The sequence below is a fragment of the Lepisosteus platostomus genome, chromosome 6 (genome assembly GCF_059453375.1).
Source record: "Lepisosteus platostomus isolate fLepPlt1 chromosome 6, fLepPlt1.hap1, whole genome shotgun sequence".
Lineage (NCBI taxonomy): Eukaryota > Metazoa > Chordata > Actinopteri > Semionotiformes > Lepisosteidae > Lepisosteus > Lepisosteus platostomus.
The window spans coordinates 5,780,331-5,796,102 of record NC_142616.1 but is presented as its reverse complement, the minus strand read 5'-3'; the positions used below and the strand labels follow the sequence as shown (position 1 = coordinate 5,796,102).

At 44.3% G+C, this 15,772-nt stretch overlaps 1 pseudogene across 1 annotated transcript; it reads right to left on the bottom strand.

The window, feature by feature from the left end:
- Positions 1–1,915: 1,915 nt before the first annotated feature.
- Positions 1,916–14,490, bottom strand: LOC148659748 (butyrophilin subfamily 1 member A1-like; annotated as a pseudogene). Its single transcript, XR_015939313.1, has 8 exons — positions 9,298–14,490; positions 8,539–8,901; positions 7,731–8,012; positions 6,849–6,956; positions 6,087–6,113; positions 5,749–5,775; positions 4,468–4,497; positions 1,916–3,460 (listed from the first exon to the last, which is right to left on the bottom strand). The product of XR_015939313.1 is annotated as a butyrophilin subfamily 1 member A1-like (transcript).
- Between the last annotated feature and the right edge of the window lie 1,282 nt (positions 14,491–15,772).

Genomic DNA, 15,772 nt, shown 5'->3' with positions numbered 1-15,772 from the left:
GGCGTGAGGAGGAGGAGGCTGGAGACGGGAGACTGTTTCCACAACAGGGGGTTTATTGCCCTTTAGTTTACAGAGAGAGGTAGCACAGACGATGAGCTCCTAATTTCTTTGAGACTATTTTCTGGAACTGAACAAATAGTTTATTCAATTCAATTTATTTTTATATAGAACCTTTCACAACAAGGTTGCCCCAAGGCGCTTAACAATGCAGTTGACGATACATTTTGTCAATACAGAATAGAAGACAACGGAGGAGAGGAACCGAAAACCCCTTAGGAAGGAGAGACCCCTCTAGGGGTCCAAGGTCAACTGGTTGGCCAACCCCTTTGGGCATGCTAACATTAAATACATTTTAAAAAGGACATGATGAGGGTATTAATCCATTCATCATGTCTTCTGTGTTAGTACTCCATGCAGATCTCTGTAGACCAGGAAATTCCTCCTAAACGATAGCTAAGTTTAGCAAATAATTGTCATTGGGGGAAAAAAGTAATCAACAACGCAAACATCTGAAAAACTGAAGACCAACTATAAGACACAGCTACACCTGAGGATAAAGGACCCGAGGAAAAACTTCAGAGAAAAATCTTCAAGATATATCTACAGTGGGAGTGTCACTGTATTGAACATGACCAAGTGGAGGAGACACTATCAGATACTGTATATCCACAGTGGGCGTGTCACTGTATTGAACACTATCAGATATATCCACAGTGGGAGTGTCACTGTATTGAACACTATCAGATATATCCACTGTGGAAGTGTCACTGTATTGAACATGACCAAGTGGAGGAGACACTATCAGATATATCCACAGTGGGAGTGTCACTGTATTGAACATGACCAAGTGGAGCAGACACTATCAGATATATCCACAGTGGGAGTGTCACTGTACTGAACACTATCAGATACTGGATATCCACAGTGGGAGTGTCACTGTATTGAACAGTATCAGATATATCCACAGTGGGGGTGTTACTGTATTGAACATGACCACGTGGAGGAGACACTATCAGATATACTGTATCCACAGTGGAAGTGTCACTGTATTGAACATGATCAAGTGGAGGAGACACTATCAGATACTGTATATCCACAGTGGGAGTGTCACTGTACTGTACACTATCAGATATATCCACAGTGGGTGTGGCGCTGTATTGAACATGACCAAGTGGAGGAGATACTATCAGATATACTGTATCCACAGTGGAAGTGTCACTGTATCAGACATACACAGATTGAATTGAATTGGCATTATCTCAGACAAGCCCCTCTTGTGGCACGGTGTTGCTTTCTGCTTCAGTCCAACTGGTTATAAGAGACACCAAAATGATGGAACAAGGTTTCTGAAAATTACAAATCTCACTCCCCATTTTAACAGCTCAGCTGAAAGCAAATTGTAAAACACACACCATAGAAATTTAAAATAAATCAGCACATGATTAAGAACTTGGCTGGAACAGAACCAAGAAGATGGTTTTCTTCCATGACTGGATGGAGATCCACTGACACGTAGATGAGGGAGTGAAAACTCCAGTGTGTATTAGGAACACCTCATGTACAAGTGTTTTGTTCGAGTAGGTGTGAAACGCAGGGAGGACAGGAAGAAGAAACTCCTTCTTCTGCACATGAGGAGCACTGTAAGAGACCATGGATCTCAGGTCAAAACCTGAACAGCAGAGCCAACACTAAATGACTTAGAACACCTAAATAACAAATGACACAGCTATCAGTAGGTAAAGGGGATCATACAGTCATTGAAAGTCTGAAAGAAAAGTATCTGTCCATCAACTGATATTATACAGTTATTACAAAAATCGAGAATACCAGAAACAGTGAGCAGGTTAAACAATTAAACTAACCATAACCCCAAACTTTTAGAGATTATGGCAAGAATATTCCTAAACAATTCGTATAATTTGAGGCACTTGCTTTCTTTAATCTTTGGCACAGCTTTTGTGAAAATGGTTTAAACAAATCAGACATACTGGGTGAAAAAAATGTATTAATTCAAAACACGGAACAAATATACATTGAAAATATGCTATTTACAAACAAGGCCTTCGTCCTGATCAACCATAACATCCAAAGATTTCTACGAAGCGTTTGAATCCTTTGGAACATCCAACACATCCAAAAATAGAGATAATCCTGATCAGAATACAACCAAGAGTTAAATCTCCTAATACATAATCTAGATGCTACAAAATGAATGAGAACATATCTCCGTGTTCTAAAAACGCATCTACTAACCCGGAGAGCCTGTTTTTAACCTAGGGATTCACTATACAGGAAATCAGAGTTTCCTAAACACAACAGAATGGCAAGAGCTCTTAAAAAGGTTTAGATGCGGAACTCAAATCTGGTCTTAAAGGATGGTCAGAACAAGGACCTGACTGTCTGTTTTTATCCTGTGCTGTTCAGCTGTTGATAACTTTTAATCATTTACCCAGAACTCAAGTAACCAAGGTAAACCAGACGATTCCTTGGATCAGTGTCTCAGTCCCTCTTCCATTCAGCAAACACCTCAGTTCCTTTCTTCATTTGAGCTCCTAAAAACTACAAATGTTGACAAGCTAAGTGTTTGACTGTTGTACCTAGATCCTTGAGACATCAATAACTGTAACAGTGTATTCCATATAAATGATATACTGCAATTGTTAAAATGTTGCATCTTACCACACCTTTCAGATTGTTGTGCAATTGTGGAGGAACCATTTGAGTCAAAATTGTAGAATGGTACAATAGTCTGGGGGCTCAGACTTCGTTGTAATCCTGAATTTGCACAGTACTGTACTCTGGATACATCTGTTACCGATGAGCTAGTATTACAATTATTGCTACTTCTATTGCCAAATAAGAAATTATCTTAATACCCATCATAACTGAAATACAATAGCACGAGTCATTCATGAGCAGAGGGATTAACTCTACTTTCTGCAATCTGCAGGAGAAAGTATAGTAAGGAAATTGGCATTATCTAGGGTCCGGAAAAATGGGAAGAGCTTCTCCCCTTCCCTGAACTCCAGGTCAGAGAAGGTGTAGATGTGTGCCCGGGTCTCCACTCTGTAGAAGGAGACCTGCTTTTCCTCCACATCCAGGCACACCCCCAGCCTTCTAGGCAGCAGATGTGGGGGAAGATGGATCTCAGGGTCGGTGTGAACAACAAGATGAGAAAGGTCACATTGCAGAATCCAGTAACCTTCCCTGGGGGTTAAGGAGAAAGCTCCTTTACTCAGGGCAGACTCTCTGGTGATTCCTATAGTCCAGTGATCGTTCACCTTCACCTCCCAGTAGTGTCGCCCCCAGGAGAAGCCCTCCTTGCTCACGACAGCGGACCAGTGGTTGAACCTCTTGGGATTGTCAGAGACAACTCTCCAGTTCCCCCTCCGCAGTACCTTTCCACTGCCTGATATAATGAGCTCACAGTGTGCTGTGTCAGGGTCCAGAGCCACATCCGCTATGAAGGAAGAGTCAACAGCCTTAGGAAAACAGCTTCAACAGCTGTGGAATACAAACACTTAATACGACATCGCAATCTAGGAAGGCATATCAAAATTACCTTTTATTATCATTTTCCCCAAAACAAGCAAAAAAGCTTTTGGGGATTTTAAAGTGGTTTCATTGTTTTAAACATTCAGTGAGCACATCAAATGCTCTTTCAGGGAACCAGATGTGCACAGATAATGAACACACTCTTAAACAGAGTTTATGTACTGATCACACAGGCACGTATCAGAGGATGACATTAAGAATGTGCAGTTGAAATCAGTGAAGCATGTTACAGTGGTTGGTTGTCCGGAGTGCTGTGCAGAGGTTTATGGACTGTAACTCAGATTGCACTGTCGAAATGGAACCGCAGTACAATTCTGCGCAGTCACAGTGGGCAGGAGCAGTCTGGAGGATCTAGCGATGGTTTTGAGAGATGAACTGGTTGACCAAGCTAAAAACAGCCACAACAATAACGACAGAGAAGACTCAGGGTAGTAAAGCCAAGACAATGGTGAGAAGAAATTCTCTAACAAGGACAGTAAGGAGGCAGGAGGGGCTGGTAGTGGGCATGTAAGCCCTGCTGTCAGGCTGGTTCCCCACAAGGAGAGGCTGAGGGGAAAGGCAGTAGTGATGGGACAATAGGTTTGGGAGGTCAGGAATCTGTTTTGTTGAAATCAGTTGAGTTACAAATAAGGTTTATTCCCTGCTGGAAAGAGAACAGACAGCGTTTCAGGTGTGGAGCTTTATGCAAGTGTATGAAGCCTGAAGAAGGCTCCAGAGCTGAAACGTTGGCATGTTCTCTTTCCAGCGTGGAATAAACCTTTACCTGTTCCTCTGCAGCCTATGTTTGCCGATGCAGCTGCCGCCTTGAACTTCAACAGATCTTCAACCTTAACTTCTCTCTAGTACCCTACAGTGACTGTGTGAAAACAGACTTTTAGTGCTGCAATAACAGATTATAGCGTCTCTGCTTACCGGGTTCCACACTGCACACCCACTCCCACTCTAGAACACAGAAACACTGTTAGCGCACAGTTTCAGGAGTTTAAGAAAAGGAAGAGCTCACTGCTGTTATTGGACCAAGGCAAAGTTTTATCTGTCATCTGTATGTCAGTGAAGCTGTGGCTTGTAGCAGCACGAAAGGATCTCAGTACAACAGGGGAAAGGACCTGTACACGAGAGCGAGGAAATGTTTTTGCAGTTCCTGTTACAGAAAAGTAAAGCTCATATTGTTAGTGATGCAAACCATGAACTTAATTCAAAATTTAATAAGCTACATCACATAAATATTACAAATATAAAACATGAATTCTCCATTTACATATTTATTTATATTATGAGCTTGTGAAATAATTCCAATAAAAACTTCAGCAGTTCAGTCCAACCCCAATTCATTCTTCTCTTGGTGGAGAAGAGGTGTGCTTTGATTCACGAAACCTGCCAGCCCACCTGTTAGGAAGGGGCTTTTGAAATCCCCCGTCTAATGAGGAATAATTCAGGGGGCAGCTTCAAGTTTGATGACTGGGCAGAGGAAGGGATTGAATCTGCAAGAAGTGTGATATTTATATCAAAGTGGGTGGAGTGGGTGAGATTAGGGCATGACCTGCTCTAGAACTTCGGTTTATAACTCCAATAATGTGTAACTATGTAACATTTTCTCAATTAGAACATAGTGCGAATCCTGTATTGTGTGTGCTGAAGTATTGTCATATTAATAATAATTGCTTTTCCACTCAAAGCGCTTTACAGGTAATGGGGATCCCCACCTGGATGATGCAACGGCAGCCATAGTGCACCCAACACATCAGCTATCAGTGGAGAGGAGAGCAGAGTAATGAAGCCAACTCACAGATGGGGATTATTAGGAGGCCATGATTGGTAAGAGCCAATGTGAAATTTGGCCAGGACACCAGGGTTACACCCCTACTCTTTTCGAGAAACACCCTGGGATTTTTAATGACCACAGAGAGTCAGGACCTCGGTTTTACGTCTCATCCAAAGGACGGCACCTGTTTACAGTATAGTGTCCCCATTACTATACTGGGGCATTAGGACCCACACAGACCGCAGGGTGAGCACCCCCTGCTGGCCCCACTAACACCTCTTCTAGCAGCAACCTTAGTTTTTCCCAGGAGGTCTCCCATCCAGGCACTGACCAGGCTCACACCTGCTTAGCTTCAGCGGGTTGCCAGTTGTGAGTTGCAGGATGATATGGCTGCTGGATATTATTAGCCAGTCCCACACAGTGAACATTACCTGATTTACAACAACGTGTCACTGTGTCTGAAAAAAAGCAGATACATTAAGTTGCACTTAACAAGACATTGTTGGAAATAAAGTAATTGAATTTATATATATATATTACTATAGTATTTTAGAATTAGACTAGAAAATACAGCATTGAACACTTTATAATTGAAAAGTTCCCCCAGAAGTGGTGCTTACAACTCATTGGTAAATCAGAAACTGTTCTGGTTACCCACAGTTGGAACTGATCAAGAGTGTCCAGTTGGTACATCTGAACAGCTAGAGAAACATCACCTGTCAATTCTCTGCTGTGTTTGTTTAATGCAATGTGGACATGAAACACTCACCGAGTTCTTTGTGAAGCTGGGGAAAATCTGCAAATGAAAAGAGTTACACTTTCATTTCTACCCACACATGAGAGTGTTTAGTCACACTAAATGGAAGACATCCAAGCCACTTTTGCCCAGCTGTACTTAATTGTTGTCATGCCCTGTACTCCTAGAGGGCGCTCTACTTCACTCCTGTTCCTAGTTCCCTGTGATTATTCATGTCTTTCTGGTGTGTCTTGTTGTGTAGCCTATTTACTTCCTGCTTCTGCTCTGCTCCTTCGCTCATCATTGATGTTCGGATGTCCTGAGACCCGCCTAGCACCAGGTCGCCCCACATCCGCTACCTGAGGGCATAGGTTTCTATACGGCATTCTTGAACAGCTGAGCCCCGGCTAACCCCCGTCTCGCCGCTACGCATAGGGTCTTTATCGCTCTTCTGCCATTCCACGGCTCGTCCTTTATCGACACCTGTGACAATTGTAGTTATTCCCTGGATCATACTATACAGGTCCTAGAAATGTCATATGCAAAAACCTTCTCTTTTCATATCATGCATCTCTTCTACCCTCCATCTCCACCCATTGAGCTGTCCTTTGGTTCACTCCTCACCCAGCACAGGGGTTCCAGCCTCCTTGAACTACAGCCAGAGGGCTGGCTTTCAGCCTAGAGGTAAAGCCAGATGTGACGGTACCTAAAACACTCAATAAAAATCCTCAAACCCACCTAAAGGTCTTATAAAACACATCTATACAGACACAAGCCGATAGTGGAAAAACACACCGTGCAGTTTCCGCCACTTCTTAATCAGCAGATTGGTCAACCCAACACTGAGAATCAGAGTCAAGAGGAGAGCCACCATCCACCCAGATGGCCCTGGGGAAATGTCCTCTGCAAAACAACGGCATGGAAAAGATAGCTCAGCTCTGCTTTCATCCTTAATAGACAGCATTAGGAAGCCTGTCTACAATCTTTCCCAAGGGCTGCTCCAGGGTTGCCCCTGTTAACTAGAGCTGCCTGATTGATCGTTCATGATCATCCAACCCTGGTCCTGGAGGTCTGGCAGATTTTCTAAGTCTAAGTCTCTTCAAAGCACCAGCAGCCTGGTGGTCAGGACAAAAACAGCCAAATTGATCCACTTAAGCCAATAACAAGCCGCTTGAGATCATTCGGATCCGAGCTGGAAGGAAAACCCGCCGAGACTCACCCACCCGCCCTCCAGGACCAGGATTGGACACCCTTGGATTTTCCCCATTTGCCATTTGTAATTTCCCCCGGCCATCAGGCAAATCAAATACAACATTTCGCCTTACCTATGCACAGGTCACAGAATGCAAACTCGATAATACAAGTCGATAATAAAAGTTGTTCAGAGTGGAGATATGAAGCACAGATGCAGAAGACATAAATGCACAAGAAGAAAAAGGGAACAGTTGTAGAAATCAGATGATGCAACCTTTTCACACCTATTGGGTCAGATTGCTCAGTAACAACAGACAGGAAAGCATTATGGACGAGCCATTCAGCCTGGGTTAGCAATACTGTTCAAAAAGCATTTCCTGAACTACTGCAAGGACAGTACAGGAGAGGCCTCACTAGATCTACACAAGTGCCATGCATGTTACAGTATCACAATCTAATATTCAGAATGTGTTCAGGACTCACCGCTTATGTGGAGGAGAGACCCCCTGTCTGGATAAGGCACTGAACTTCTCACCAGGCAGGAGAAGATGTTGGACTCCTGTTTGACCGGGAGGTAGCTGCTGACACTGAGGAGCCCCCGACTGTCCCTCTCCACTGTGGTGCTGGACAGTGACGTCACATCCTGTCCATCCCTGTCTGTCCAGGTCACCGCAGGTGCGGGGAACCACCCCTCTGACCTGCACACCAGCTGGGTCTGACCCCCTCCAGTGGAGTGGATAGACACTGAGGGCTGGGTCCCCAGAGCTGGCAGCAGTCACAATACAGGTATTTAGACTTCAGAGACAGTTTTTAAACAGACATAATAGATTTCTAAGCTTTAACAGGCTAGCCTGTCTGTTCTTTTTTCTTATTTTAAGGGGCAAACATGTTTAGTTACACCAAGGGTCTTTCCCTTTCTTTCCCCTTTGTGTGTGGCTCTGTACTCATGAAGAACAAATACTCTTTGCCACGTCCCTACAGTGTAGCCAACATTTTTAGAGTTTTGTTTTGGAGACAGCAGTGAATCAAAGAGTTTACTGATGATCTTCAAGAGTTTGAAGATGGCCATGTTGGCATAAACAATATGGCATTATTTACCTTACAGGTTACCCTACTTCTTAGCACGGAAGTGTGACTTCTGAGCTGAAGAATTGGGCAGAGTTTGCTCAAAGCTGTCTGGTATCTAGATGGTAACGTCATGCCGTGGTTTCAACATATTTTTTTGCCTGGTATTGAGTGACTTATTTGACATTAAGTGACACTGCAGTAACAACACCACACTATAGAAAACAAGTCACAGAACAGACTTACCCCTCACAGTCAATCATAGCTTCCTCGTACCAGTCTGCTGACTGAACCAGGCAGGTATACAGGCCATCATCGGTTCCTCGCACGTCCTTCAGGCTTAGAGAGACGTTGCCTCTTGGGAATTCCTCTGGGAAGAGATCAGTCCTCCCCTTGTAGGACGGGAGCTGATAATCAAAGAGATTCTTATGTTTACGGTATAAAAATACAAGTTCTGAGAAGTCCCCTCTAAACCACCTGATCTCCAGATCCAGCACACTGATACTGGGTGAGAGGTAACAGGGCAGGACAGTGTCTTCACCAGCTGCAGCAACAACAGGACCCACCGGGCCTAGATCCCGGAACGTCTCTGGGAAGAGAAATAGAATGAAGTCAGGGGTCGTCATCGTCTTTGGACTAGAACAATTAGTGCCACAGTGAGCGCCACAACTGAACGGATTGCTTACAATTTCATGTGATTTCACAATTAACCCAAATTTTGATTCTAAGATAGGCTAAGAACTTATCTACATGCACCCTCCTGGGACACAAAGGTTATCCTACAAAAGCCCTCAATGCATGTGATCCAAGAAATCTAATGCCCATCTCACACTGCAAGTTCTTTCTAATTTCATTCTTTTGCTTTCCTTATTCCTTTAATCAGATTTTTAGTCACATATCAAACTTTATTTTCTTTCTGAGCATATCATGGCACTTGAGCCCAAATGTATTTTTCTTCACAATAGGAAAACACTCCTCACGGTACCTGATATTGAGACAGGGATCTGGAGAAAGGAAAGCAGAATTATTAGAATCCATACTGACTCCAACTCCAACTTCATCCCAGGAACAGACAGGCAGTCTCCCAGTGAGAATCCCAGAGTGAGGAGTGTCTCTCACACAGCTCTAAAGATGAAGCAGCACTGAAGACACAGACAGTCTCCCAGTGAGAATCCCAGAGTGAGAAGTGTCTCTCACACAGCTCTGAAGATGAAGCAGCACTGACAACACAGTATCAGGGGGAGACACAGCCCAGAGACTGATATCTCAGCCCTGCAGCTGTTCCTCCTTCCAGCCCCCTGCTGAATAACACATCCACACCCAGCCCGAAACCGAAAGTGGCGCTGCGCTTGAACTCTCTTCAGCAGAATGAACAGAATGAATCCTGCACGCTCTGTTTGTAGAGGAGATTGTATAAGTGAGAAACGAGGGATAGTGAGCGAGGGAGACCCATATTTTTCTTTTGATGTGGCACAGCTCCGTTACAAAACGCCTGGCGATCCATCTGTTTCCTATCTGCTTTATCCACTTCAGGGCTGCAGGGAAAGCTGGAGCGTATCCCAGAAAGCAACTAGAGTAGGGTGGGGTACACCCTGAATGGGATGCCACTCAATTACAGGACGGACGCACGCACGCACGCACGCATGCACGCACACCTCCTCAAGAACTCAACCCAGGGCTGCAACGCCAACCTGACTTGAAGCTGGTATCAAATAAAAATATTTTTTACAGGCCAAACAGCGTATTCATCGATACTACCTTCCTGAAATAAAAGGGCCTCTTTTAATGGAAATGTGCAGCTAGGGTTTCGTCAGCTACTTCATTGTGAAGACTGTTACTTTGACTGATGTGGAGTAAGTTCTTGGTCACAGCCATTACTTGCTCAAAAAACACAAAACTAATCAAGAAATGGTTCCAGCCAACGAGTCTCCACATTTCGTCTCGCTCCTGAAGAGGAAGGTTTTGAGGATATACACTGGATATTTCAGTAAACCACCCTGCATCCCAGATTCAGCAACGAGAGAACAGCAGTGAGGATGAGAGACTTAGTTTCCCCTCCAGGGTGTTTATTGTCTTTCATTAACAGCAAGCAGACCGACCCCTGAGAGAGAGAGAGAATGGGACACCTCCCAGAGCGAGACACAGGGAAGATGGGCAGCCTCCTTGCACAGGGCAAGGCAGGAGGGAACAGATGCAGTCAGGGCCCAGGTCGAGAGAGACGTGGGGCATTGGGGGGGGGAGGTGTTTGCAGAACATTACATAGCTCCTCCACCCTTGGAAGACAGCTTAGTCCTACAACAACTTCGTCCTCCAGGGGCAGACCAGGCTGGGGACCAGGTGTCAGGCTACAACGCAACATCAGGCTCTGCCATCGGCCGCAGGTGGATCAACTCCCTCACGCAAGGCCTCAGGCAGAGGCAGAGAGAGGACACCAGCGGGCTGGCAACCTGGCCTCTGTAGGGGGCCAGCAGGCCCTGGTGAAATACCACCAACATGGGGGTGGGCAGAGCAGAGCGGTGGCGCTGTGGCTAGGGATCTGTGCCTGTGGCTGAGAGGTTGCTGGTTCAAATCCCAAGGCTGGCAGATTACTCCTACTCTGTTGGGCCCCTGGGCAAGGCCCTGCACCCCAACTGCTCCAGGGGTGCCGTATAAATGGCTGACCCTGCACTCTGACCCCCAGTTTCTCTCCCTGTCTGCGTGTCTCATGGAGAGCGAGCTGGGGTCTGCGAAAAGACAAATTCCTAATGCAAGAAACTGTAGATGGCCAATAAAGTGATCTCATCTTATCTAAACCCTTCATAATCTGGACCTGTGGGTCCTCATCATCATCCTCTACTCTGGCATCTGGATGGGCACACAACCTCCAGCAAGGTGCTCTGCATCACAGCCCCTCTGCCTTGCATGCTGGTGTTCATGCTCATCAGGGATCACCCTCCCAAGAGCTATGGATATCATAAAGGTTCACCTCCACATCAAAGTCAAACAATCGATTCAAAACCAGTCCGCACTGCGGGCCCTGCAGCCACTCGGATCTCAGGATTTCAGGTTCAAATTGGCCAACTACAATTCACCCCCATGGTCAACTGTATGACCAGCTTCGTCATCTTCCATCCTGGGTTTCATGGCCAAAAAAGACCCACAAGGTGGAAGCAGCCATCAAAGGATCAGCTCTGGTATTCAGTCTGGAAGACACTGCAGGGTTACATGGTCACAAAAAGACAGAGGATATTGCCACTGAAGGAGCAGGTCTGGTCTTCCTCGTCTACCCAGAAGCCATTTGAGCCCTCACAGGGTCAACTTTCTGGGAGACAGTCTTCTTTATAGGGCAGCAGACCCTGGGCTTCAACAGCACTATGGAGAACCTGTACTGCAGGAAGCTCCATTTTATTGGAGAGGTATCGCAGCTGTATGGCGTAGACAGATTCAAAGAAACACATCATGAAGATAGGCCTCAAGCCAGGACTCTACTGGAACCTGTCCGGTTCTTTCTCTCCTAGTGACAGGAGGGGGGGGATTCCATTATTTGTGAGAAAAAACACTATCCTGCCCTGAAGCACAATGACACACATAACCCATCATAACCCTTTAGTTGTGCCAAACAAATAACAGGAACTCGGGTGCCTGTGTAGCAGAAGCCTTCTGTACTGCATATGCATATGGGAGCCAAGCTCTTGCAAGGCAGACTCAAAGAAAAGCAACAGATGGTCTTTCATACAGTGAAACAAGCTATAGCCAATCGTTAGCAATACAGAAATGTCTATATATGGATATACATTACACGCGGTTTAGGCCCAGTTTGGGAAGGCAAGCGGTTTAGCACACCACCAGTATAGCTGCGTCTCAATGAACTTGCCTGGCAATACATGACAAACAGCTCAAATATACAGATAAAAGCAGAGGTTCCCTGGACAGGTCTGAGTGAAAGGTTATGATATACATACAGAATAAGCATCTTATAACTTAAATCATGTCTCTTGGCTTATTGACAAAGACAGGTTCCGCTTTTATGTTCTGGGCACAAAGCCAACTACGTAAAAGTTAGTTTAAACAAAAGAACAGCCTTTTATTTCTTCACTTAACCAAAAAGCTCATATTCCAGGTCTTCTCAGAGACCTTCTGGAGCACATTAACCCATTTAGTCTCTTACACCCAGATTCCTACTAAACTACATTTGATCAGCATTTCTTTAGAGATCTCTTTAAGGAATAGATACAGTACCTGCTTAAAAATCAATTCTCTTCCTGAAGGCAGGTGTGTCCAATTACTGTCCAATTACTGTCCAGCAGGGAGAGCTACTTCCATTCTGTCCCTGAAATTTCTCAAAACTATTTTTTTTGATGTAGAGAACTAGCAATTAGTTGCATTTTTTTCTTCAGCACACCCTGTGGAACATGGCAAAGTGTATTACATTTGATTACAAAATTCTGTGACTACTTAAAAAAGAAACATGTACACTTATTGCGATTACTTGTTCTTAAACAATTGATTCGAAACATCGAGTTGAGTTTTATTATCTCCTGAGGGCGACTGGTTTTCTGGCACAGTCCAAAACAAGACAAACACTTCCAACAGAGAAGATGGTACAGTAGTGTAACAGAAGATCAGAGAGAAGAAAGCTACTTTACAATCTCAACAGAGACATTGCAGAGGAGTTGAAAGACTTCCTGAGCCTCACCTTTACACCCGGGGACACAGAGACATCTTTAAGACAGGAGGAGTGTGAAGGGGGCGAGACACACACTCCGTAATGCTCTTGGCCTGCTCTAAAAGCGCTTGTTCGTAGAGGATTTAAGATCAAGATGATTCAAATTGCCCCAATTATTTTGCTACTTATATTGAGCCTCTATATATTTTATTGTAATATAATAAGACAGTACGTGTTAAGATACTTTCAATAAATGACTTCTACAATAGTGTTAAAAGTTTTCTCTTAAAAACACGAGATGTCCTAAGCGAAAGGTCTCTTTTTTTAAATACCGACTTCTAATTTGCTCCCTGACTTCCAACTCATCGCTTCGCACTAGTTGATCAATGGGTGATAAACAGACCTGAGGAAATCGCAGTTATTAGCCTTATTGAGGGCCCGTTGCGTCATATCGAACGCTATGCGTTATCTTTGCAATGAATGCTACGCTTCGAAAACGCAGAGGTGATCGCCAGTATCCTCTAAATAACACCCTTAAGTTTGAGTGAATGCCTCTTCTGATACAGTTCATGAGAACCTGCTCACAGCGGCTCAATCGCCACCAACATTCACTTTAAGCCCGCAGCTACGTAAAAGAGTTGTGAACCAGTAAACGCGGTACTATCTGGAGATCATCCCCATCTCTGAGCTCAGTGGCAACGTCAAAACGCGCGGAACCAAGATCAGCTTTTAATTTAAGGACCGCATTTATGCTAAGATACACCAGCTGAGGGTACGTAACTTCTAATGCGATTCTCAAGTGCAATTAGTCAAGAGACAAACGAGTACATCAGCCCCGAGTTTGAGTTTAATCATGTATCGTATTGTAGCGGTTTATATCTACTGATAAATGATACCGATTAACACGGAGATTCCTTAGACGAATAAGCGTCGCTATTTCGGTTAATTTATTAGGCTACGTTTATGTCTGCACTACTGTAAATGGGAGCCTTGTGCACTATCAGGTTCTGCACTATTTCCGAAACGTTATGTCTCCTTTTCCTGTCAGCTGGGAATAAACATTTACCTGTTCAACGCAGAACAGGGTTCTGTACCAGCAAGATTTTAAAAACACACTGTACCAGAACCATTATATGCAAAATTAAACTTCGCAACGGAATCTACTCAGCTAGATGTCGGAAGAAGACCAGGTCCATTCTCAAGGACCCCAGTCATCCCAGTCACGAACTGTTTTCCCTCCTACCGTCCGGTAAACCGGCGATTTTGTGATTCTTGCGTTTTTTGTGATTCTTGTGAGCTCGCAGAAAAGACACTTCATTGCCAGCAACTACTGCTGCACGCTGTATTGTTGTGCATTTGATCAATAAACCTTGATTTGATTTGAATCTTTTGGAAGCAGATAACGATTTTCTAAGACTTTCTAGCGAATCAGTCTTGAGATCAAAGTGCATCCATTTAGCAATTCTCCAGCAAAATACACAAGACCAGATATCCTCATCTTGCAGCGGCAAACCTTCCGTGTACTCAACGTGGAATCGAAACGTGGAGGAATACGAGTTAATGGCTGAAAACTATTCAGTTTGCTTGGGTAATTTTAAAGCAACCGGCTAAGAAGTACGTTCATCTAATAGGTAGAAATAGCTGTCATTCAGCGAATTCTGACCAATCAGAAACTTCGAGGAGGATTAAATACTACTACAGGCTTTTTAATTTTTTTGCCGGCCGTGAAGTACAGCTCACAGCTTCTTATCGGTCTGAAAAAAGTACACACCAAAATCATGCAAAAATTGCAATTGCAAAAATAGTCAATTAATTAATTTTGTATAGTTATTGCTTTATTATTTTCGGTTATTGATTTCACATTTTGTGGAAGGAGGAGAAACTCGTTCCAGGTCCTATCTTCATAAAAATGCGTGCACAATTTGTTACGTTTGTTCAATCACTCTCAAATCTTTATCCCAGATAGCAGATATAGTAGAGCAACAACTTGAGAAATTGACTTACGAAGAAAGACAATAAAAATGTTTGTTGTTTTTTTTTTCTGGATGTTATTTTCTAATGTGTAAAGTGTACTGAGTGAGACATAAAACATTTGAAGGTTCATGCAGGATGTCCAAGGGGCGCCATTTAATTCAAGCCCCTAACCGGGCCTGTACTGTGTATACTTTCCAAAATAATTCAAGATATTAAAGGGTACATCCATTCCAGGTGGACACTGACCTTGGGTTTCACTTGGGTGAGGGTGTCTAGAAGGCTAATTAGGCAAACGTAGAGTGGGAGTAGCCGATATATATCAGACACGCCCACAGTGTGGAGTGACACTGTATCAGACACGCCCACAGTGGAGTGACACTGTATCAGACACGCCCACAGTGGAGTGACACTGTATCAGACACACCCACAGTGGGAGTGACACTGTATCAGACACGCCCGCAGTGGGAGTGACACTGTATCAGACACGCCCACAGTGGAGTGACACTGTATCAGACACGTCCACAGTGGAGTGACACTGTATCAGACACGCCCACAGTGGGAATGACACTGTATCAGACACGCCCACAGTGGGAGTGACACTGTATCAGACACACCTGACAGTGGGAGTGACACTGTATCAGACACACCCACAGTGGGAGTGACACTGAATTGGACATGCCCACAGTAAGAGTGACAGTGTATTAGACACAAACAATGGGAGTGACACAGTATCAGACCTGAGGTCCTGACTCTCTGTGGTCATTAAAAATCTGAGGGTGGTTCTTGAAAAGAGTAGGGGTGTCTTTACCCATCATGGCCTCCTAATAACCCCCCTCTCTGA